Consider the following 26207-nt stretch of genomic DNA (forward strand, 5'->3'; position numbering starts at 1 on the left):
GGTCTTGCTCCTTTCGTGCGTTATCTTCGGGAGTGGGTCGGCTGGCTTTGGTCTTGATATCGGCTTCAAGTTTTAGGAGTTTGTTTTCCAATTCCCGGTGTCGCCTTATTTTTCTTTGTAGATCCTTCTTGGCCTCTCGTTGACGTAGAGCATCTTCCTCAAGTTGTTTTAACCGATCTTGAAAGGCATCCATGGCTCTCTCGTTTAGAGAGTTCTTCTTGTTGTTGTTTTGGGAAGTATCTTTTGATGTGGTGTCTGCATTTTTATGCAGCGTTCTTTCTTCTAGATCTGAGGTGGGATCGTTGTCATGGTCGTCCGCCATGGTAATGGGATGACTTCCAGTGTCCCCGACAATAGTGCCAATGTTCCGAGGGTTACCTGAAACTGTAGGTCGATCTCGGATGAAATCTTTTGTGCTGGTCGGAACGGTTGTATCCGATTTATTGGACTTGATGGTGGTTGATAAACCACTATTTTGTGGTTTACAATGTGTTTAATTGTGTGGTTTTATCATGGTGTTTACCCACTTATTCATATAATTAGCATGCATTTATATTTCCTTCCTAAAATTATTACATGATTGAAAACATGTTTCTTTGGTCTTAATTTAGCTAATCATAATCCTCTCTTATTACCATTCGATGCCTTGATCTGTGTGTTAAGTGTTTCAGGCTTTATAGGGCATGAATGAGTGAGAAATTGGGAAGGAAGCTTGCAAAAATAGAAGGAACACAAGAAATTGAGGAGTTGACCAGCGAGAAGTGACGTGTACGCGTCAGCGACGCGACCGTGCGGAAGAAAGGAATTCGAAGTGACGCAGCCACATGACTCACACGACCGCGCGGATTGGAAAAGCACAAGTGACGTGGAAGCGTGGACGACGCGAACGCGTGGCAGGGAAAAACGCGAATGACGCGTCCGCATGGATGACGCGATCGCGTGACGTGCGCGATCTGCAAATTTACAAAAGTCACTGGCAGAGATTTTGGGCCGCATTTCAACCCAGTTTTTGGCCCAGAAACACAGATTAAAGTCAGGGAACTTGCAGAGACTCAACATGCTTTCACTTTTTAGGATTTAGATGTAGTTTTTAGAGAGAGAGGCTCTCTCCTCTCCCTTAGGATTTAGGATTAGGATTTTTTAGAAATTAGGAATATTTCATCTTCATCTCAGGTTCAATGTTTTTTTTTTTATTTATTTTCTCTTTTATTTTTATTTACTCTGATGCTTTCATTTATATCTGAATTGTGTTGCCCAATTGGCTTATGAACTTTCCATGTTAGGATTGATTTTCTTATTTAATATACATTACTGAGATGTTTTCAGATAAATGATTTTAATTTAGATTTTCTACCTTTTGGCTCTGGTTGATTAATTGGTAACTCTTGAGTTATCAAACTCATTGTTGATTGAAAATTAGAATTCTTCAAAAATTGATTCGAAATCCAATAACTCTAACTTTTCCCAAGGAAAGACTGGGACTTGAGGATTCGAATTAATTCATCCACTTAACTTACCTTCATAGTTAGAGGTTAACAAAGTGGGAGAAAAATCCAATTCTCATCACAATTGATAAGGATAACTAGGATAGGACTTCCAGTTCTTATACCTTGCCAAGAGATTTTATTATTGTTAATTTATTTTACTTGTCATTTAAATATACTTGTGCCCATTGCCCAAACTTCAAAACCCCAATTTACAAACTCATAACCAATAATAAGAACAAACCTCCCTGCAATTCCTTGAGAAGACGACCCGAGGTTTAAATACTCGGTTATCAATTTTAAAGGGGTTTGTTACTTGTGACAACCAAAATGTTTGTATGAAAGGACTTTTGTTGGTTTAGAAGCTATACTTGCAACAGGAATTTATTCTGAATTCTAGACCACGCAAAAGTTCTCTCATCAGTGGTGCTGATTCCTTCATCCCCGGAGGGTGGAGGGTACCTTCAAGGGACTCCGATGCTTAAGTTAGCAAGGGTATAAACAGGTATTAAGTAGAATCAGAGTATGAGATATACCTGGGTGCTCTATTGTATTTATAACGGTGTAGAGCGACCTTTTTAGATAAGATAAGTTAGTTATCTTTTCTTATCTTTATCTTTCAAGTGAGGTCACCTTATCTTCAAGGGAACCGCCTTTATCTCTACGGGTTTTGGGCTGCCCTTGGATTTCGCGATGTGTTCCTCTATTTGGGCCCTTTTATTGGGCTTTCCTGTGACTTGGCCGAGCTCTTTGAGAAGAGGTCGGGTCATCCTGACCTGAAGAGGTCGGTCTCTTTGTCTGTGGAACATCCCGGGTCGGACAGCTTTGACCTAGGGGATGAACAGATACTGTTCTGAGGGTTTACCTAAAACTGTAGGTCGATCTCAGACGAGATCTTCTGTGCTGGTCGGAACCGACGTGTCCGGTAGGTGTGTAGCAGCCGGAGCTGGTGTGTCCGACTTGTGGAACTGAGAATGCTGCTGATCCCTTGTCACCGAAGGGTGGGGGGTACCTGCAAGGGACTCCGATGCTTAAGTTAGCAAGAATATTAAATAGGTATTGAGTAGAATCAGAGTATGAGTTATACTTGGGTGCTCCAGTGTATTTATAATGGTGAGATGTGACCTTCTTTAGATAAGATAAGTTAGTTATCTTATCTTATCTTATCTTTTGTCGAGGTTAGCTTATCTTCCATGGAACCGCCCTTATCTTTATAGGCTTGGGCTGCCCTTGGATCGGGATCGTATTCCTTGAGTTGGGCCCTTCTTTGGGCTTTCCTGTCGATTTGGACTGAGTTATTTGCGAAGAAGTCGGTCCGCTTGACCTAAAGAGGTCGGTCGCTTTGTCTATAGAACATCCCGGGTCAGACAGCTCGACCCAGGGTATGAACAGTGCCCCTGCTTAAGCTCGGTCTTTTTGTTGAGGTCGAGTCCTGGACTTCGGCCCCTCTCTAGTGAAGCTGAACTCAAGCATTTTGTCGATTCCTTTGTAGAAGCTTTTGAATGTAGAACGTTTTTCCTCTAAAAGCGCGCGCTTTTGTATCGGCGCTTTGGGAACGTGCAAGGGTTTAATGCCTTCATTAATTTTAACATTAATTGCCCCGTTTCCCTTAGGCTCTTTATTTTGATTTTGAAAACCCAGAAACGGTTTCTCTCCTTCGCCCTTTTCGTAACTTCTTTTCTCCGCTCTCTTCGCTCTCTGTTTTTTGTTTGCGTTTCTGCTTTCTTGTGTTGTGGCTTTCATTTGGCAATTTTCTGGGCAGCTTTCATTTCTGCGCCTCCATTTTTCTTTCTCGAAGCTTCTTTCGTCTCCAGGTTAGTCCCATTTCGTGCTTTCTCTTTGTTTTTGTTTTTGTGATGAGGTTTTGATTTTGATCCTCCTTTTAGAGAAAGTTTGGATCTTTCTGTTTCCATTGTGCCCTAGATTTATTGAAATGTGCGTTCTGGGAGTTTCTCCATCTTCTGCATGATCCTTTTTGCTTTTGCTTGATGCTTTTAGGGCTTTGCATGTTCTTTGTTGTTTCTGTTCTGATACCGCTGTCCGCATCTGTTCCTTATTTTATTTGAAGGTTGCTTTTGTCTGATTCTGAAAAAGGTTGCATCTTTAATGGTCTCTGCTTGGCGTGTTTGATGTTTTAGGGATGGTTTTTGCTGGCTTAGACTGTAAGGCAATGTTTTTTATGACTTTTTGTGTTTTGCTTTGATGAAAAAATGCTTGTTTTTTGAAGCCTTCTTTTCTTGTTTTGAGAGGTGCTGGGATGTGAGAAGTAGATTTTTCCTAAAAACCTTGCTTTATTATTGCCTCCAAAGGATGCCCCAGGACTTTGGTTTGAGTTTTGGGGTTTTCCTTTTCTGTGTGTTCACCTGTATCGTATTGAGTTGTTTTCTCCTTTGTCCGAGATGTTTTTAGTAACCCCATCTTCTTTTCTTACTTGTAGGATTAGTTGGCCTCATGTCTTCTCGAAATAACATTGTAGAGATGTCTTCCAGAGTTCCCGAGGGGATGTCCGATTGGCTGGACTCCCTTATTTTGTTGTGTGTTTCTGTTGTGGATGCTGAATTTTGCACAGAGCTGAGGAAGCGCCATAGGATTTGTGGTAACAGTGCTCATGAGGAGGATTATGAGCTTGTTGCTCCTGATTCTGATGAGAGAGTTTGTCTTCCGACTTCCATTGAGAGGGAGCGTCCCTTCTTCTATGCCTATGAATATTTCTTCAGTCAATTGAATGTTACTTTTTCTTTTACTGCTTTCGAGACCGACCTGTTGTGGTCGTGTCATATTGCCCCATCCCAGCTTCACCCAAATTCCTGGGATTTTATTAAAATTTTTCAGCTTCTCTACCGAGAATTAGATGTAACACCCTCTCAGACTCTTTTCCTTTATTTGTTTATTTCCGCCAAGCCTAACGGTTCTTCAAAAAAGAAAGCTTCCTGGGTTTCTTTCAGGTCCGCCCAGGGCCATAAAGTTTTTGCTATGTATGATGAGTCCTTTAAGGACTTCAAGAATTACTTCTTTAGGGTTCGTGCTGTCGAGGGGGCCTGCCTCTTTTTTCTTGATGAAAATTATGAGCCTTCTTTCCCTCTAGAGTGGCATAGGAATGTGAGAGTGTCTCGCTATACCTGGGAGATGCTTGATGATGTTGAGCGTGCCTTTGTTGTTGTTCTTGAAGATCTATGGGGGGAACCACCCCATTTTGATATAAAAAGGTTTTTGAATGACCCGTCCTTGGTTCGGACTGTTTTGAGTACTTGTCTGACTTGTTTCTACACTTGTTTCTTAATTTTTTCTTCCTCTTATTGTGATTGTAACTCTTTGTTGTGGCTGATTCTGTATTTGCAGAGATGTCAAAGAACAACGACTCCATGAAGGCCTTTAAAAAGGCAAAGAAGGCAACTGCTGCTCTGAACATCTCAGCCAAGGTGGCCGGAGAGGGATCTTCTCAGGTCCCAGTGAAGCCTTCTATGCCGAGTTCTCCCGGGCTGAGGAAAGCAATTCCTATTCCTCGGTTTCGTCAGGTCGATCCTCCACAGACTTCTGCCGTTGCTTCTGGTGCTCCTTCTTTAAAAAAGAAAAAAACATCCGAGCCCTTTAACCTGGATGCCCCAGATTTTGATGCTGTCGAGTTTGTTGACCAGCAAATTGCCCCCTATGGTTGGCTCTCCATGGACGATGTGTCTCTTCTTCAGCATCTGGATTTTATCACCAAAAGTAGTGTGAAAATGGCACATATGGGTGTGGCTATTTTCCGAACTGTTCAGGGGATCCCGATTCATGCCACAAAATCCTTCATGGAGGAGGCCAAATCAGAATTTGATTGGATCAAGGGTCTGAAGGATGAGTTGGAGGTGAAGTTGGTGAAGGTAGAGAAGGAATTGGAGGGTGAGAAGGCCAGCTCTTTTGCCTTGGCTGCTTCTTTGAAGTTGGCTGAGGACATGGCACTGAAGCACAAGGATAGCTATGCCTCAGCTTATAGGGAGTTGATGCATCTCTGGGATGATTTGGAAAACTGCTCGGGTTAATTATGCTGAGCTTCAGGGTCACCTTGTGGGCAGCATGACTGCCGCCTCTGAGAACCTGATGGAGCAGTTCCGGATTGTTACTCCTGATGCCAATTTGACTCTCGTTAGTCTTGATAACATAGTAAAGGATGGCAAGATTGTCCCAGATGATCCCGATGATGATGTTGAACCTCCCCAGTGCCTTCTATCAAGGTGTCGACCTCCTCGGTTCCTCTAGTTATGTCTGATCCGGATTGTCAGATCCTGAGCCGGGATGATAGAACTGTAGATGCTGTGCCTATTCAGACTCGCCCTCCTTCTCCCCGTACTGATGCTACCGGGAAGGCTCCCGATCTTTGCTGATCTTCTTTTTAAGTATTTGTGTAAATAGCCCGGTTTGTGGGCTTTTGAACTTTATTGTTTTGTTTAATTGCTGATGCTTTTTAGTTGCCTGCTTGGCAACTTTTACTTTGAAAAACAAAAGTAGCTTTCTGAGGTAGATTTTGGTAGCCTCTTGAAGCTTTATTATATTATGCTTCCATTGCTCTTTAACATGATATCTCTTCTGGTTTCTGAGAGTGTTGGAATCTTGCTGCTTGACCTCTTTGGATTGCTTTTGCACTTATTGTTTGTAACTTGGATCCTTTGAGGCCATGACTGTATGGGTCCAACTTGTTTCTCGGTTTTCTTGCTTTTGCTTGGATTTTTAGCGTCCCATAACCGATTTCTTTATGTTGGTCCCCTTCTAAGTTATTTTTGTAATCCTCTTTCTTGGACCTTTGATAGGTCTCTTTCAGGGATTACTTTTATAACTTATCTTGTAGGAGACCGACTTCGTTAGGTCGATCTCTTCTAAGTTATTTTTGTAATCCTCTTTCTTGGACCTTTGTCAGGTCTCTTTCAGGGATTACTTTTATAACTTGTCTTGTAGGAGACCGACTTCGTTAGGTCGATCTCTTCTAAGTTATTTTTGTAATCCTCTTTCTTGGACCTTTATCAGGTCTCTTTTAGGGATTACTTTTATAACTTGTCTTGTAGGAGACCGACTTCGTTAGGTCGGTCTCTTCTAAGTTATTTTTGTAATCCTCTTTCTTAGACCTTTGTCAGGTCTCTTTCAGGGATTACTCTTATAACTTGTCTTGTAGGAGACCGACTTCGTTAGGTCGATCTCTTTTAAGTTATTTTTGTAATCCTCTTTCTTGGACCTTTGTCAGGTCTCTTTCAGGGATTACTTTTATAACTTGTCTTCTAGGAGACCGACTTCGTTAGGTCGATCTCTTCTAAGTTATTTTTGTAATCCTCTTTCTTGGACCTTTATCAGGTCTCTCTCAGGGATTACTTTTATAACTTGTCTTGTAGGAGACCGACTTCGTTAGGTCGGTCTCTTCTAAGTTATTTTCGTAATCCTCTTTCTTAGACCTTTGTCAGGTCTCTTTCAGGGATTACTTTTATAACTTGTCTTGTAGGAGACCGACTTCGTTAGGTCAATCTCTTCTATGTTATTTTTGTAATCCTCTTTCTTGGACCTTTGTCAGGTCTCTTTCAGGGATTACTTTTATAACTTGTCTTCTAGGAGACCGACTTCATTAGGTCGATCTCTTCTAAGTTATTTTTGTAATCCTCTTTCTTGGACCTTTGTCAGGTCTCTTTCAGGGATTACTTTTATAACTTGTCTTGTAGGAGACCGACTTCGTTAGGTCGATCTCTTCTAAGTTATTTTTGTAATCCTCTTTCTTGGACCTTTGTCAGGTCTCTTTCAGGGATTACTTTTATAACTTGTCTAGTAGGAGACCGACTTCGTTAGGTCGATCTCTTCTAAGTTATTTTTGTAATCCCTTTCTTGGACCTTTGTCAGGTCTCTTTCAGGGATTACTTTTATAACTTGTCTTGTAGGAGACCGACTTCGTTAGGTCGATCTCTTCTAAGTTATTTTTGTAATCCTCTTTCTTGGACCTTTGTCAGGTCTCTTTCAGGGATTACTTTTATAACTTGTCTTGTAGGAGACCGACTTCGTTAGGTCAATCTCTTCTATGTTATTTTTGTAATCCTCTTTCTTGGACCTTTGTCAGGTCTCTTTCAAGGATTACTTTTATAACTTGTCTTCTAGGAGACCGACTTCGTTAGGTCGATCTCTTCTAAGTTATTTTTGTAATCCTCTTTCTTAGACCTTTGTCAGGTCTCTTTCAGGGATTACTTTTATAACTTGTCTTGTAGGAGACCAACTTCGTTAGGTCGATATCTTCTAATTTATAGCAATTCCTCTTTATTAGGGTTGGCCAGAGCTCTTTTCAGGGATTTGCTGATAACTTGGGTTGACTTGGTCCGACTTTTTAGTGTCAGCCAGTCTTTTTAAGTTATTATATAGCAATCCATAAGACCTCGTCAGGTTCTTTTTGGGATCACTTTCGATAACTTCTTGCATTATTCTGTGTTCATCTTTGCCGATTTGTAGATGGTGGTTTTTGTCCCGGTTTGATCGTCCTTTGGGTGAATCGCGTTTTCACCTTTGTCGGTCGATCATTCCTATCAAGATCGTACAGTAAATCTGTTCTTCACTTTCTGTCGATCCGTTGCTTTATAATCGGACGATGAATGCTTCAGATTAATGCGTCTTTGGAATTTGTAGAATATCTTAAATGTATTTTATTTAAAGAAAGTGCAAATATATACATGCGGGAGTTTTCCGTACCTTTAAGTCGGATTAAATCTCAATCTTGACGCCTCATTAAAAAACCTTTTCAGGAAAAATAGTGCATCTTGTGATGAGATCTTTTACCTGTCCTAGCTATAGTTCCTTCTTAGGTTACAGGCGTGCCATGATCTGGGGAGTTCTCATCCCTCAAGTTCGGACAGTCTGTAGTAGCCCTTCCCAAGTACTTCTGTGACTCGGTAGGGTCCTTTCCAGTTGGCTGCCAGCTTTCCTTCTCCGGGTCGAGTTGTTCCAATATCATTTCGGATTAAGATGAGATCATTCTCAGCAAAACCTCTTGGCACTACCTTTTGATTATACCTGGAAGCCATTCGCCGCTTTAGTGCTTCTTCTCTGATCCGAGCTCTTTCTTGGATTTTCGGAAGTAGGTCGAGCTCTTCTCTTTGAAGTTGAGAGTTAGTTTGTTCATTGTAGTGGACTACTCGGGGAGATCCTTCCTCGACTTCTATTGGAATCATTGCCTCAACTCCGTATGCTAATCGAAATGGTGATTCATTTGTAGTAGAATGGGGGGGTTGTTCGATACGCCCATAGAACTTGTGGATGTTCCTCGGCCTAAGCCCCCTTTGCTTCTTGCAGTCTCCGCTTCAGCCTGGCCAATATGACTTTGTTGGCTACTTCGGCTTGTCCATTGGCTTGGGGATGTTCGACGGAGGTGAACTGGTGTTTTATATTCAAGTCAGCCACTAGTTTTCTGAAGCCTGCATCTGTGAATTGGGTGCTATTGTCTGTGGTGATGGAATATGGGACCCCAAACCTTGTAACGATGTTCCTATATAGGAATTTTCGACTTCTTTGAGCAGTGGCGTTGGCTAGGGGTTCTGCCTCGATCCATTTTGTGAAATAATCTAACCCTACTATGAGGAATTTTACTTGTCCCGATCCCTGTGGAAAGGGTCCGAGAAGATTGAGTCCCCACTTTGCAAATGGCCAGGGTGAGGTTACACTGATGAGTTTTTCCGGCGGGGCGATTTGAAAGTTGGCATGCTTCTTGCATGGTGGACATGTCTTTACAAATTCTGTAGCTTCCTTTCGTAGAGTTGGCCAATAGAATCCCGCCCGGAGTACCTTTTTGGTGAGAGCTTGCGCTCCAAGATGATTGCCGCAAATGCCGCTGTGTACTTCCTCCAAGACTTCCTTTGTTTTGGAGGTCGGTACGCACTTTAACAATGGTATTGAGATCCCTCTTTTGTACAGGGTGTTGTTTATGATAGTGTAGTACTGTGCCTCCCTTTTTAACCTCTTTGCCTCTTTTTCATCTGTAGGGAGAGCTTCTGTTTTGAGGTAATTAATTATGGGGGTCATCCATCCTTGATCCCGTCCTGTTATGGCTAGGACTTTTTCTTCTCCCGATATTGACGGGTTCTACAGTATTTCCTGGATGAGGCTTCTATTGTTTCCCCTGGTTTGGTGCTGGCTAGTTTTGAGAGTGCGTCAACTCGGGCGTTTTGCTCGCGGGGTATGTGGCAGATCCTATATTCCCCGAGTTGTCTTAGCTGTTCCTTGGTTTTATCCAAATACTTTTTCATTGTAGAATCTTTGGCTTGGTAGCTCCCTGTTATTTGTGAGGTAACGACTTGTGAATCGCTGTAGATGTTGAGTTTCTGAGCTCCAACTTCTCTAGCCAGCTTCAAACTAGCTAATAACGCTTCATATTCCACCTGGTTGTTTGAGGTCGGGAATCCGAATTTGAGGGAAAGCTCAAGTTGGGTTCCTTGGTTGCTTTCGATTATCACACCTGCACCACTTCCGGTTTTATTCGAGGAGCCGTCCACATATATATTCCACTCTATGGGGATCTCCGGGGTGTCTGTGAATTCTGCAATGAAGTCGGCTATGTATTGTGATTTAATGGCTGTTCGCACCTCGTATTGGAGGTCAAACTCGGACAATCCGATTGCCCACTGTAGGATTCTTCCTGCTAGATATGTTTTCTGCAATATCCCCTTTATGGGCTGGTTGGTCCGAACCTTAATGGTATGCGCTTGGAAGTACGGGCGAAGTCATCGGGATGTGAGTATGAGAGCGTAGGCAAACTTCTCTATTTACTGGTAGTTCAGCTCTGACCCCTGCAGTGCTTTGCTAATGAAGTAGACGGGTTGTTGCCCACCCTCGTCTTCTCTAATTAGTGCTGAGGCTATTGCCCGGCTTCCTACTACGAGGTACAATATGAGTGGTTCTCCTTCTCGTGGTCGAGATAGGATAGGTGGCCGTTTGGTGCACGAAATTGTAATGCCAATATCAAAATCAAGATTTCTTACAACCTCGCACAACTAACCAGCAAGTGCACTGGGTCGTCCAAGTAATACCTTACGTGAGTAAGGGTTGAATCCCACGGAGATTGTTGGCTTGAAGCAAGCTATGGTTATTTTATTATTCTTAGTTAGGATATCAATTATAATTATCAGTTTGAATTACGAAAAATAAAAGAGCATAAAATAAATAATTGTTACTTAATAATGGAGAATATGTTGGAGTTTTGGAGATGCTTTGTCCTCTGAATCTCTGCAACATACTGCTTTCTTACTTTCAGAATTTGCAAGGCTCCTTCCATGGCAAGCTATATGTAGGGTGTCACCGTTGTCAATGGCTACTTCCCATCCTTTCAGTGAAAACGGTTCAAATGCTCAGTCACAGCACGGCTAATCAGCTGTTGGTTCTCGATCATGTCGGAATAGAATCCATTGATTCTTTTGCGTTTGTCATCATGCCCAACACTCGCGAGTTTGAAGCTCGTCACAGTCATCCAATTCCAGAATCCTACTCGGAATACCACAGACAAGGTTTAGACTTTCCGGATTCTCATGAATGCCGCCATCAATTCTAGCTTATACCACAAAGATTCTGATTAAGGAATCTAAGAGAAACTCATTCAATCTGATGTAGAACGGAGGTGGTTGTCAGGCACACGTTCATGGGGTGAGGAAGGTGATGAGTGTCATGGATCATCACCTCCTTCATAGTGAAGCGCGAATGAACATCTTAGATAGGAACAAGCATATTTGAATGGGAAACAGAAATAATTACATTAATTCATCGAGACGCTGCAGAGCTCCTCACCCCCAACAATGGGGTTTAGAGACTCATGCTGCCAAAAGGTATAAATTTCAGATCTAAAAATATCATGAGATACAAAATAAGTCTCTAAAAGTTGTTTAAATACTAAACTAGTAACCTAGGTTTACAGAGAATGAATAAACTAAGATGGATAGTGCAGAAATCCACTTCTGGGGCCCACTTGGTGTGTGCTAGGGTTGAGACTTAAGCTTCTCACGTGCCTGGGCTGTTTCTAGAGTTGAACGCCAAGTTGTAACATGTTTCTAGCGTTCAACTCTGGTTCGTGACGTGTTTCTGGCGCTGGACGCTAGACTGCAACATGGAACTGGCGTTAAACGCTAGTTTACATCGTCTATCTTCGCGCAAAGTATGGAATATTATATATTGCTGGAAAGCCCTGGATATCTACTTTCCAACCCAATTAAGAGCGCGCCAATTGGACTCCTGTAGCTCCATAAAAAATATTCCGAGTGCAGGGAGGTCAGAATCCAACAGTATCAGTAGTCCTTTTTCAGCCTAAATCAGATTTTTGCTCAGCTCCCTCTATTTCAGCCAGAAAATACCTGAAATCATAACAAAACACACAAACTCATAGTAAAGTCTAGAAATATGATTTTTGCTTAAAAACTAATAAAAACATGCTAAAATCTACATGAAATTACCCCCAAATAGCGTATAAAATATCCGCTCATCACAACACGAAACTTAAACTGTTGCTTGTCCTCAAGAAACTAGATAAATAAAATAGGATGAAAAGAAATTAAGAAGCAATAATATTTTAGAGTTTTAAGTGGAGCTCAGATTCTTTTTTAGATGAGCGGGGCTAGTAGCTTTTTGACTTCCGAACAGTTTTGACATCTCACTTTATCCTTTGAAATTCAGAATGATTGGCATCCATAGGAACTCGGAATTCAGATAGTATTATTGATTCTCCTAGTGTAGTAAGTTGATTCTTGAACACAGTTACTTTATGAGTCTTGGCCGTGGCCCTAAGCACTTTGTTTTCCACTATTACCACCGGATACATAAATGCCACAGACACATAATTGGGTGAACCTTTTCAGATTGTGGCTTAGCTTTGCTAAAGTCCCCAATTAGAGGTGTCCAGAGTTCTTAAGCACACTCTTTTTCCTTGGATCACGACTTTAACCACTCAGTCTCAAGCTTTTCACTTGGACCTGCATGCCACAAGCACATGGTTAGGGACAGCTTGATTTAGCCGCTTAGGCCTGGAATTACTTCATTGGGCCTTCCTATCCACTGATGCTCAAAGCCTTGGATCCTTTTCACCCTTGCCTTTTGGTTTTAAGGGCTATTGGCTTTTTTTCTTTTTCTTGATCCAATGATTCCTTGTAATTTTTCTCTCTCCTTTTTTTCACCGTTTTTTCTTACTTCAAGAATTAAATTCATGATTTTTCAGATCATCAATAATATTTTTCGTGTTTCTCATTCTTTCAAAAGCCAACAATTTTAACATTCACGAAATTCAAGATAAAAAATATGCACTATTCAAGCATTCATTCAGAAGACAAAAAGTATTGCCACCACATATAATTAATTATAATTTTTCTTATTAAGAACTCGAAAAATATAAATTACCTCTTTATTCTAAAAATCTACTATTTTATTCATGTTTCATGATGATGAGAAAAATAAATTATAACTTAGTTGAAAATAAAATCAAAATAGATATACTAATTACCACTACTCCTATATATCTTCTAAGGTAAATTCCTGTAACAACAACTATCTCAGAGTTAAAGCTAAAATTAGAACTTAACAACCTGTATTTTGGGAAGTGGATGTTCCTCTAGTGTGTGGGGTGCTTGGTCCTTCAAGAATTAATTTCTGACACTTCAGTTCCCTTAAGTCATACCTTTGCTCCTCCTGTTCCCTAAGTAATTTGCAAAGCATGCTATTTTGATTATTCCGTTCTTCCTTTATTTGGTCCAGAGCTTCTTGCAACTTGGAAACAGATGCCTCAAGATGCTCCCAGTATTTAAATTAAGGGATTTCTGGGAGGAATTCCTGTGCTCTCCTCTTGATGGGGTCATCATGCAACTGTTGTTTTTCCATTGATATTTTAGTGATTGGCCGCTCAACTGAGATATACTCAGTTATTCCCATCCTTACTCCGGCATCTTTGCAGAGCATATAAATTAGGCTTGGATAAGCCAACTTGGCATCTTTGGATTTCTTGTTTGCTATTATATAGAGTTCATATGAAATTAACTGATGAACTTCTACTTCTTTTCCCAACATAATGTAGTGAATCATCACTGCTCTTTTAACAGTGACTTCAGAATGGTTGCTAGTGGGCAATATGGAACGCCCAATGAAGTCCAGCCAGCCTCTGGCTACTGGTTTGAGATCTTCTCTCTTGAGTTGATTTGGGACACCCGTGGTGCTGGTGGTCCACCTAGCTCCATGGATGCATATATCCTCTAGAATCTTGTCTAGGCCCTTGTTTTTTCTCATCATTTTCCTATTGAAGGAGTCTGGGTCATCTTTCAGTTGAGGCAGCTTAAAGATCTCCCTGATTTTGTCAGGGTGGATGTGAACAATTTTTCCTCTGACAAAGGTCCGATAGTCATAGAGGGCAGTTCCAGATATTCTCTGCCTGTCTGTTTGCCATAGATTAACATAGAACTCCTGAACCATATTCCTTCCCACTTTTGTTTCAGGATTAGCTAGGATTTCCCAGTTCCTGTTTCGAATTTGCTCTTGGATCTCCGGATATTCATCTTCTTTCAGATCGAACTTGACCTTAGACCTATTATTTTGTAGTAATGGTCTGAATGTTCTTTGGTTAAGAACCTCCCTTGATTCCAAAGTTGTTTGGAATATTCTCTTTCTTGCCTCTTGGAGTGGGTTGTTTTCCTTTAGGAGCCATGATCTTAGTGAGTATATTTTTGTGATCACGGATAAACACACCAAACTTAGAGGTTTGCTTGTCCTCAAGCAAAAGAAAAGAAAGGAGAGGGATAGAAGGAGAGCTAATGTCGAATGGTGGATGAGAAGAGGGAGGCCGAATGTGAATTTAAAAGGGAGGGGGGATGGGTTTTCGAAAATTTTAAAAAGATAAGATAGAAGATATGATTTATAAAAGATAAGTATGATAAGAAAAAGATATAATTTAAAATTAAAAAGTTGTGAATGATATTTGAAAAAGATAAATCTGAATTTTTAATTTGAAAAAATTTTTAAAAGATAATTGAGTTTTGAAAAATTTGAAAAAGAGTTGGATTGGATTGGAAAAAGATTTGTATTTATGTATTAAGATATATTTGATATTTTTGAAAAAGGGATTTTAGAAATTAGGGTTTTTAGGAAAAAAATTTTTTTTTTTGAAATTGAAGGATGACATTTTGAACATGTTTATGCAAAAAAAATCATGAATTGAAACATAAAAAATTAGAAAATTTGTGAAGAAAAATAAATTTTACCTCCTCCCCACCATCCAGGCGTTAAACGCCCAAACGCTGCATGTTTTGGTTATCAGAAATAGGATAAATGATCCCAACCTCTAGTAATTTAGTGACCTCCTTCTGCACCACTTCCTTCATGGCTGGATTCAGCCGCCTTTGTGGTTGAACCACTGGCTTGGCGTCACCTTTCAATAGAATCTTGTGCATGCATCTGGCTGGGCTAATGCCCTTAAGATCACTGATGGACCACCCAAGAGCTGTCTTGTGTGTCCTTAGCACTTGAATTAGTGCTTCCTCTTCCTGTGGCTCTAAGGTAGAGCTTATGATTACAGGAAAGGTATCACCTTCTCCCAGAAATGCGTATTTCAGGGATGGTGGTAATGGTTTGAGCTCGGGTTTAGGAGGTTTTTCCTCTTCCTGAGGGATTTTCAGAGGTTCTATCATTCTCTGATTCCTCCAGATCAGGCTGAACATCTTTAAAGATATCCTCCAGCTCTGATTCGAGACTCTCAGTCATATTGACCTCTTTTACCAGAGAGTCAATAATATCAACACTCAAGCAGTCATTTGGGGTGTCTGGATGCTACATAGCTTTGAGAACATTCAACTTGAACTCCTCCTCGTTGACTCTCAAGGTTACTTCCCCTTTTAGGACATCAATAAGGGTTCGGCCAGTTGCTAGGAAAGGTCTTCCTAGAATGAGAGTTGCACTCTGGTGCTCCTCCATTTCCAGCACCACAAAGTCAGTAGGAAAGGCAAATGGCCCAACCTTGACAATCATGTCTTCAATCACGCCTGATGGATATTTAATGGAGCCATCAGCAAGTTGGAGACATATCCGGGTTGGTTTGACTTCTTCAGTCAAACCAAGCTTTGTGATAATAGATGCAGGTATTAGGTTGATACTTGCCCCAAGATCACATAGAGCTTGCTTGGTACAAGTACCCTCTAATGTGCATGGTATCATAAAGCTTCCGAGATCTTTAAGCTTCTCAGGTAAGCTTTTCAGAATGACTGCAATGCATTCTTCAGTGAGGTAAACTTTTTCAGTTTCCCTCCAATCCTTCTTATGACTTAAGATCTCTTTCATGAACTTAGCATAAGAGGGTATTTGCTTAAGTGCTTCTACAAACGGAATCTTTATTTCAAGAGTCCTGAGATAGTCTGCAAAGTGGGCAAATTGCTTATCCTGTTCTGCTTGGCGGAGTTTCCGAGGATAAGGCATTTTGGCTTTGTATTCCTCAACCTTAGTTGCTGCAGGTTTATTGCCTATAGATGTAGGTTGAGAAGCCTTTTTAGAAGGGTTATTATCAGCACTTGTATGTGTCTGATCCCCCACTGGCATTTGAATGCCAGGGGTGGAAGCTAGAGTGGCGTTAGACGCCAACTCCTCACCTGTTTCTGGCGTCTGAACGCCAGAACTATGCTTTCTTTGGGCGTTCAACGCCAATTCCTTGCTTGTTTCTGGCGTTGAACGGCAGGACTGAACATGGTTTGGGCGTTCAGCGCCAGCTTCCCACCCATTTTCTGGCGTTTGAATGCCAGAATTTTTCCTCTCTGGGCTCTTAATGTCCTCAGAGGGATTTTGGGTAGTTTGCTCATTTCTTGGCTTCCTGCAATCTTGAAGTGATGTTTTTAATGTTTTTCCACTTCTTAATTGAACTGCTTGGCACTCTTCTGTTATTTGTTTTGATAGCTGCTGTTCTGTTTGCTTCAACTGTACTTCCATATTCGTATTAGCCATTCTTGTTTCTTGTAATATCTCCTTGAATTTGGCTAACTATTTTGTTAGAAAGTCTAATTGCTGATTGAATTTCGTAGCTTGTTCTGCAGGGCTGAGTTCAGCAGTCACTGTTTTAGCTTCTTCTTTCATGGAAGATTCACTGCTTAAGTACAGATGCTGATTTCTGGCAACTGTATCAATAAGCTCTTGAGCTTCTTCAATTGTTTTTCTCATATGTATAGATCCACCAGCTGAGTGGTCTAGAGAAATCTGAGCTCTCTCTATAAGCCCATAATAGAAGATGTCTAACTGCACCCACTCTGAAAACATTTCAGAGGGACATTTTCTTAGCATCTCTCTGTATCTCTCCCAAGCATCATAAAGAGATTCATTATCTTCTCATTTGAAGCCTTGGATGCTCAGCCTTAGCTGTGTCATCCGTTTTGGAGGAAAATAATGATTCAGAAATTTTTCTGACAGCTGTTTCCATGTCTTTATGCTGTCCTTAGGTTGGTTATTTAACCACCTCTTAGCTTGACCTTTTACAGCGAATGGAAACAGTAATAATCTGTAGACATCTGGTGCACGAAATTGTGATTCATTCTTTTTACAACTCAAACAGTCCCCGGTAATGGCTCCAAAGACTTGATGCACAATACCATGGTCTAAACATAATTTCACAACTTTGCACAACTAACCAGCAAGTGCACTGGGTCGTCCAAGTAATAAACCTTGCGCGAGTAAGGGTCGATCCCACGGAGATTGTTGGTATGAAGCAAGCTATGGTCATCTTGTAAATCTCAGTCAGGCAGATTCAAATGGTTATAGATGATATACGAATAAAGCATAAAATAAAGATAGCGATACTTATGTAATTCATTGGTGAGAATTTCAGATAAGCAAATGGAGATGCTTTGTCCCTTCCGTCTCTCTGCTTTCCTACTATCTTCATCCAATCCTTCTTACTCCTTCCCATGGCAAGCTGTATGTTGGGCATCACCGTTGTCAGTGGCTACAGTCCCGTCCTCTCAGTGGAAATGTTCAACGCACCCTATCACGGCACGGCTAATCATCTGTCGGTTCTCAATCAGGTTGGAATAGAATCCATTGATTCTTTTGCGTCTGTCACTAACGCCCAGCCTTCAGGAGTTTGAAGCTCGTCACAGTCATTCAATCATTGAATCCTACTCAGAATACGACAGATAAGGTTTAGACCTTCCGGATTCTCTTGAATGCCGCCATCAATTCTAGCTTATACCACGAAGATTCCGATTAAGGAGTCCAAGAGATAAACATTCAAGCCTTGTTTGCTTGTAGAACGGGAGTGGTTGTCAGGCACGCGTTCATAAGTGAGAATGATGATGAGCGTCACATAATCATCACATTCATCAAGTTCTTGAGTGCGAATGAATATCTTGGAATAAGAATAAGCCGAATTGAATAGAAGAACAATAGTAATTGCATTAATACTCGAGGTACAGCAGAGCTCCACACCTTAATCTATGGTGTGTAGAAACTCCACCGTTGAAAATACATAAGAACAAGGTCTAGGCATGGCCGAATGGCCAGCCTCCCAATACGTGATCCAAAGATGAGTAAATGACATAAAAATTCACTTCCGGGCCCACATGGTGTGTGCTTGGGCTGAGCATTGAAGCTTTCATGTGTAGAGACTTTTCTTGGAGTTAAACGCCAGCTTTTGTGCCAGTTTGGGCGTTTAACTCCCATTCTTATGCCAGTTCCGGCGTTTAACGCCAGGCATTCTTGAGCTGATTTGGAACGCCGGTTTGGGCCATCAAATCTTGGGCAAAGTATGGACTATTATACATTGCTGGAAAGCCCAGGATGTCTAATTTCCAACGCCGTTGAGAACGCGGCAATTGGGCTTCTGTAGCTCCAGAAAATTCACTTCGAGTGCAGGGAGGTTAGAATCCAACAGCATCTGTAGTCCTTTTCAGCCTCTGAATCAGATTTTTGCTCAAGTCCCTCAATTTCAGCCAGAAAATACCTGAAATCACAGAAAAACGCACAAACTCATAGTAAAGTCCAGAAAAGTGAATTTTAACTAAAAACTAATAAAAATATGATAAAAACTAACTAAGACATACTAAAAACATACTAAAAATAATGCCAAAAAGCGTATAAATTATCCGCTCATCACAACATCAAACTTAAATTGTTGCTTGTCCCCAAGCAACTGAAAATCAAATAAGATAAAAAGAAGAGAATATACAATGAATTCCAAAAACATCTATGAAGATCAGTATTAATTAGATGAGTGGGGCTTTTAGCTTTTTGCCTCTGAACAGTTTTGGCATCTCACTTTATCCTTTGAAATTCAGAATGATTAACTTCTATAGGAACTCAGAATCCAGATAGTGTTATTGATTCTCCTAGTTAAGTATGATGATTCTTGAACACAGCTACTTTATGAGTCTTGGCCGTGGCCCAAAGCACTCTGTCTTCCAGTATTACCACCGGATACATACATGCCACAGACACATAATTGGGTGAACCTTTTCAGATTGTGACTCAGCTTTGCTAGAGTCCCCAATTAGAGGTGTCCAGGGTTCTTAAGCACACTCTTTTTGCCTTGGATCACAACTTTATTATTTTTTTTCTTTTTCTTTCTCTCTTTTTTTTCGTCTTTCCCCCTTTTTTTGTATTCACTGCTTTTTCTTGCTTCAAGAATCATTTTTATGATTTTTCAGATCCTCAGTAACATGTCTCCTTTTTCATCATTCTTTCAAGAGCCAACATTCATGAACAACAAATTCAAAAGACATATGCACTGTTTAAGCATACATTCAAAAAACAAAAGTATTGCCACCACATCAAAATAGTTAATCTGTTATAAAATTCAGAATTCATGCAATTCTTCTCTTTTTCAATTTAGAACATTTTTCATTTAAGAAAGGTGATAGATTCATAGGACATTCATAACTTTAAGGCATAGACACTAAGACACTAATGATCATAAGACACAAACATGGATAAACATAAGCATAAAATTCGAAAAACAAGAAAATAAAGAACAAGGAAATTAAAGAACGGGTCCACCTTAGTGATGGCGGCTTGTTCTTCCTCTTGAAGATCTTATGGAGTGCTTGAGCTCCTCAATGTCTCTTCCTTGCCTTTGTTGCTCCTCTCTCATGATTTTATTATCCTCTCTAATTTCATGGAGGAGGATGGAATGTTCTTGGTGCTCCACCCTTTGTTGTCCCATGTTGGAACTTAATTCTCCTGGGGAGGTGTTGATTTGCTCCCAATAGTTTTGTGGAGGAAAGTGCATCCCTTGAGGTATCTCAGGGATTTCATGATGAGTGGGATCTCTTGTTTGCTCCATCCTCTTCTTAGTGATGGGCTTGTCCTTATCAATGGGGATGTCTCCCTCTATGTCAACTCCAACTGAATAACAGAGGTGACAAATGAGGTGAGGAAAGGCTAACCTTGCCAAGGTAGAGGACTTGTCCGCCACCTTATAAAGTTCTTGGGCTATAACCTCATGAACTTCTACTTCTTCTCCAATCATGATGCTATGAATCATGATGGCCCGGTCTATAGTAACTTCGGACCGGTTGCTAGTGGGAATGATTGACCGTTGGATAAACTCCAACCATCCACTAGCCACGGGTTTGAGGTCATGCCTTCTCAGTTGAACCGGCTTCCCTCTTGAATCTCTCTTCCATTGGGCGCCCTCTTCACAAATGTCTATGAGGACTTGGTCCAACCTTTGATCAAAGTTGACCCTTCTAGTGTAAGGGTGTTCATCTCCTTGCATCATGGGCAAGTTGAATGCCAACCTTACATTTTCCGGACAAAAATCTAAGCATTTCCCCCGAACCATTGTAAGCCAATTCTTTGGGTTCGGGTTCACACTTTGATCATGGCTCTTGGTGATCCATGCATTGGCATAGAACTCTTGAACCATTAAGATTCCGACTTGTTGAATGGGGTTGGTAAGAACTTCCCAACCTCTTCTTCAGATCTCATGTCGGATCTCTGGATATTCACTCTTTATGAGTTTGAAAGAGACCTCAGGGATCACCTTCTTCAAGGCCACAACTTCATAGAAGTGGTCTTGATGCACCCTTGAGATGAATCTCTCCATCTCCCATGACTCGGAGGTGAAAGCTTTTGCCTTCCCTTTCCTCTTTCTAGAGGTTTCTCCGGCCTTGGATGCCATAGATGGTTATGGAAAAACAAAAAGCAATGCTTTTACCACACCAAACTTAAAAGGTTTGCTCATCCTCGAGCAAAAGAAGAAAGAAGAGAGTAGAAGAAGAAGAAATAGAGGAGATGGAGATGACTTTGTGGTTCGGCCAAAGGGGGAGAAGTAGTGTTTAGGTTGTGTGAAAATGAAGGAGTGAAGATGGGTTTATTAGGGGTGGAGAGAGGGGTAGGTTTTGGTTATGGGAGGGTGGGTTTGGGAGGGAAAGTGGTTTGAATTTGAATGGTGAGGTAGGTGAGGTTTTTTGAAGGATGGATGTGAGTGGTGAAGAGAAATATGGGATTTGATAGGTGAGGGGTTTTTGGGGAAGAGGTGTTGAGGTGATTGGTGAATGGGTGAAGAAGAGAGAGAGTGGTGGGGTAGGTGGGGATCCTGTGGGGCCCACAGATCCTGAGGTGTCAAGGAAAAGTCATCCCTGCACTAAGTGGCGAGCAAAAATGCCCTTCAAGACAATTCTGGCGTTAAACGCCGGGCTGGTGCCCATTTCTGGCGTTTAACGCCAACTTCTTGCCCTTTCCTGGCATTTAACGCCAGTCTGGTGCCCCTTTCTGGCGTTAAACGCCCAGAATGGTGCCAGACTGGGCGTTAAACGCCCATTTGCTGCGCTTACTGGCGTTTAAACGCCAGCAAGGTCTTCCTCCAGGGTGTGCTATTTTTCTTCCTATTTTTCATTCTGTTTTTGCTTTTTCAATTGATTTTGTGACTTCTCATGATCATCAACCTACAGAAAATATAAAATAACAAAGGAAAATAGATAAAATATAACATTTGGCTGCCTCCCAACAAGTGCTTCTTTAATGTCAGTAGTTTGACAGTGGGCTCTCATGGAGCCTTACAGATACTCAGAGCAATGTTGGAACCTCCCAACACCAAACTTAGAGTTTGAATGTGGGGGTTCAACACCAAACTTAGAAGTTGGTTGTGGCCTCCCAACACCAAACTTAGAGTTTGACTGTGGGGGCTCTGTTTGACTCTGTTTTGAGAGAAGCTCTTCATGCTTTTTCTCCATGGTAACAGAGGGATGTCCTTGTGCCTTAAACACAAGGGATTCTTCATTCACTTGAATGATCAATTCTCCTCTGTCCACATCAATCACAGCCTTTGCTGTGGCTAGGAAGGGTCTGCCAAGGATGATGGATTCATCCATGCACTTCCCAGTATCTAGGACTATAAAATCAGTAGGGATGTAATGGTCTTCAATCTTTACCAGAACATCCTCTACAAGCCCATAAGCTTGTTTTCTTGAATTGTCTGCCATCTTTAGTGAGATTCTTGCAGCTTGTACCTCGAAGATCCCTAGCTTCTCCATTACAGAGAGAGGCATGAGGTTTACACTTTACCCTAAGTCACACAGAGCCTTCTTAAAGGTCATGGTACCTATGGTACAAGGTATTGAAAACTTCCCAGGATCTTGTCTATTTTGAGGTAATTTCTGCCTAGACAAGTCTTTCTTTGGTGAGCAAAAGAGGTTCGTCCTCCCAAGTCTCATTACAAAATAACTTGTCATTTAGCTTCATGATTACTCCAAGGTACTTGGCAACTTGCTCTTCAGTGACATACTCATCCTCTTCAGAGGAAGAATACTCATCAGAGCTCATGAATGGCAGAAGTAAATCCAATGGAATCTCTATGGTCTCAGTGTGAGCATCAGATTCCCATGGTTCCTCATTAGGGAACTCATTGGAGGCCAATGGACGTCCATTAAGGTCTTCTTTAGTAGCGTTCACTGCCTCTTCCTCCTCTCCAAATTCGGACATGTAGGTCATGTTAATGGCCTTGCACTCTCCTTTTGGATTCTATTCTGTATTGCTTGGAAGAGTGCTAGGGTGGAAGTCAGTAATTTTCTTACTCAGCTGACCCACTTGTGCCTCCAAGTTTCTAATGGAGGACCTTGTTTCAGTCATGAAACTTTGAGTGGTTTTGATTAGATCAGAGACCATGGTTGCTAAGTCAGAGTGGCTCTGCTTAGAACTCTCTGTCTGTTGCTGAGAAGATGATGGAAAAGGCTTGCCATTGCTAATCCTGTTTCTTCCACCATTATTGTTGTTGAAACCTTGTTGAGGTCTCTGTTGATCCTTCCATGAGAGATTTGGATGATTTCTCCATGAAGAATTATATGTGTTTCCATAGGGTTCTCCCATGTAATTCACCTCTTCCATTGAAGGGTTCTCAGGATCATAAGCTTCTTCTTCAGATGAAGCATCCTTAGTACTGCCTGGTGCATTTTGCATTCCAGATAGACTTTGAGAAATCATATTGACTTGCTGAGTCAATATTTTATTCTTAGCCAATATGGCATTCAGAGTATCAATCTCAAGAACGCCTTTCTTCTGATTCGTCCCATTATTCACAGGATTCCTTTCAGAAGTGTACATGAATTGGTTATTTGCAACCATTTTAATTAGTTCTTGAGCTTCTGTAGGCATCTTCTTCAGATAAAGAGATCCTCCAGCAGAGCTATCCAAAGACATCTTGGACAGTTCAGACAGACCATCATAGAAAATACCTATGATGCTCCAGTCAGAAAGCATGTCAGAGGGACACTTTCTGATCAATTGTTTGTATCTTTCCCAAGCTTCATAGAGGGATTCACCTTCCTTCTGTCTGAAGGTTTGGACTTCCACTCTAAGCTTACTCAATTTTTGAGGTGGAAAGAACTTTGCCAAGAAGGCATTGACTAGCTTTTCCCAAGAGTTCAGGCTTTCTTTAGGTTGTGAGTCCAACCATATCCTAGCTCTGTCTCTTACAGTAAAAGGGAATAGCATAAGTCTGTAGACCTCAGGGTCAACCCCATTAGTCTTGACAGTGTCACAGATTTGTAAGAATTCAGCCAAAAACTGATGAGGATCTTCCAATGGAAGTTGGTGCACGAAATTGTGATCACTACTTTTCACAACTCAAATAATCCCTAGTAATGGCCCCAAAGACTTGGTGCTCAATACCATGGCATAAACACAACTTCGCACAACTAACCAGCAAGTGCACTGGGTCATCCAAGTAATAAACCTTACGCGAGTAAGGGTCGATCCCACGGAGATTGTTGGTATGAAGCAAGCTTTGGTCACCTTGTAAATCTTAGTCAGGCAGATTCAAATGGTTATGGATGATATATGAATAAAACATAAAGATAAAGATAGAGATACTTATGCAATTCATTGGTGAGAACTTCAGATAAGCGAATGGAGATGCTTTGTTCCTTCCGTCTCTCTACTTTCCTACTGTCTTCATCCAATCCTTCTTACTCCTTTCCATGGCAAGCTGTATGTTGGGCATCACCGTTGTCAATGGCTACAGTCCCGTCCTTTCAGTGGAAATGTTCAACGCACCCTGTCACGGCACGGCTATCCAGCTGTCGGTTCTCGATCATGTCGGAATAGAATCCAGTGATTCTTTTGCGTCTGTCACTAGCGCCCCACAATCGCGAGTTTGAAGCTCGTCACAGTCATTCAATCATTGAATCCTACTCAGAATACCACAGACAAGGTTTAGACCTTCTGGATTCTCTTGAATGCAGTCATCAATTCTAGCTTATACCACGAAGATTCCGATTAAAGAATCCAAGAGATATCTACCCAATCTAAGGTAGAACGGAAGTGATTGACGGTCACACGTTCATAGGTGAGAATGATGATGAGTGTCACGGATCATCATATTCATCAAGTTGAAGAACAAGTGATATCTTGGAACAAGAACAAGCTGAATTGAATAGAAGAACAATAGTAATTGCATTAATACTCGAGGTACAGCAGAGCTCCACACCTTAATCTATGGTGTGTAGAAACTCCACCGTTGAAAATACATAAGAACAAGGTCTAGGCATGGCCGTGAGGCCAGCCTCCCAATAATCTAAGAACTAGACGTCCAAAGATGATCCTAAGATCTAAAGTGATCAAAAAAATTATAAAATACAATAGTAAAGGGTCCTATTTATAGGGAACTAGTAGCTTAAGGTTTACAAAGATGAGTAAATGACATAAAAATCCACTTCCGGGTCCACTTGGTGTGTGCTTGGGCTGAGCATTGAAGCATTTTCGTGTAGAGACTTCTCTTGGAGTTTAAACGCCGGCTTTTGTGCCAGTTTGGGCGTTTAACTCCCATTTTTGTGTCAGTTCCGGCGTTTAACGCCGGGCAGTTTTGAGCTGATTTAGAACGCCAGTTTGGGCCACCAAATCTCGGGCAAAGTATGGACTATTATACATTGCTGGAAAGCCCAGTATGTCTACTTTCCAACGCCATTGAGAGCGCGCCAATTGGGCTTCTGTAGCTCCAGAAAATCTACTTCGAGTGCAGGGAGGTCAGAATCCAACAGCATCTGCAGTCCATTCCAGTCTCTGAATCAGATTTTTGCTCAGGTCCCTCAATTTCAGCCAGAAAATACCTGAAATCACAGAAAAACACACAAACTCATAGTAAAGTCCAGAAAAGTGAATTTTAACTAAAAACTAATAAAAATATACTAAAAACTAACTAAAACATACTAAAAACATACTAAAAACAATGCCAAAAAGCGTACAAATTATCCGCTCATCACAACACCAAACTTAAATTGTTGCTTGTCCCCAAGCAACTGAAAATCAAATAAGATAAAGAGAAGAGAATATACAATGAATTCCAAAAACATCTAGGAAGATCAGTATTAATTAGATGAGCGGGGCTCTTAGCTTTTTGCCTCTGAACAGTTTTGGCATCTCACTCTATCCTTTGAAATTCAGAATGATTGGCGTCTATAGGAACTCAGAATCCAGATAGTGTTATTGATTCTCCTAGTTAAGTATGATGATTCTTGAACATAGCTACTTTATGAGTCTTGGCCGTGGCCCAAAGCACTCTGTCTTCCAGTATTACCACCGGATACATACATGCCACAGACACATAATTGGGTGAACCTTTTCAGATTGTGACTCAGCTTTGCTAGAGTCCCCAATTAGAGGTGTCCAGGGTTCTTAAGCACACTCTTTTTGCCTTGGATCACAACTTTATTTTTTTCTTTTTCTTTTTCTTCTCTTTTTTTTTCGTTTTTCTCCCCTTTTTTTCGCTTCTTCTCTTTTTTTTTTGTATTCACTGCTTTTTCTTGCTTCAAGAATCATTTTTATGATTTTTCAGATCCTCAGTAACATGTCTCCTTTTTCATCATTCTTTCAAGAGCCAACATTCATGAACCACAAATTCAAAAGACATATGCACTGTTTAAGCATACATTCAGAAAACAAAAGTATTGCCACCACATCAAAATAATTAATCTGTTATAAAATTTAAAATTCATGCACTTCTTCTCTTTTTCAATTAAGAACATTTTTCATTTAAGAAAGGTGATGGAGTCATAGGACATTCATAACTTTAAGGCATAGACACTAAGACACTAATGATCACAAGAAACAAACATAGATAAACACAAGCATGATTTTTCGAAAAACAGAAAAATAAAGAACAAGGAAATTAAAGAACGGGTCCACCTTAGTGATGGCGGCTTGTTCTTTCTCTTGAAGATCTTATGGAGTGCTTGAGCTCCTCAATGTCTCTTTCTTGCCTTTGTTGCTCCTCTCTCATGATTCTTTGATCTTCTCTAATTTCATGGA

The sequence above is a fragment of the Arachis stenosperma genome, chromosome 1 (assembly GCF_014773155.1).
Source record: "Arachis stenosperma cultivar V10309 chromosome 1, arast.V10309.gnm1.PFL2, whole genome shotgun sequence".
Lineage (NCBI taxonomy): Eukaryota > Viridiplantae > Streptophyta > Magnoliopsida > Fabales > Fabaceae > Arachis > Arachis stenosperma.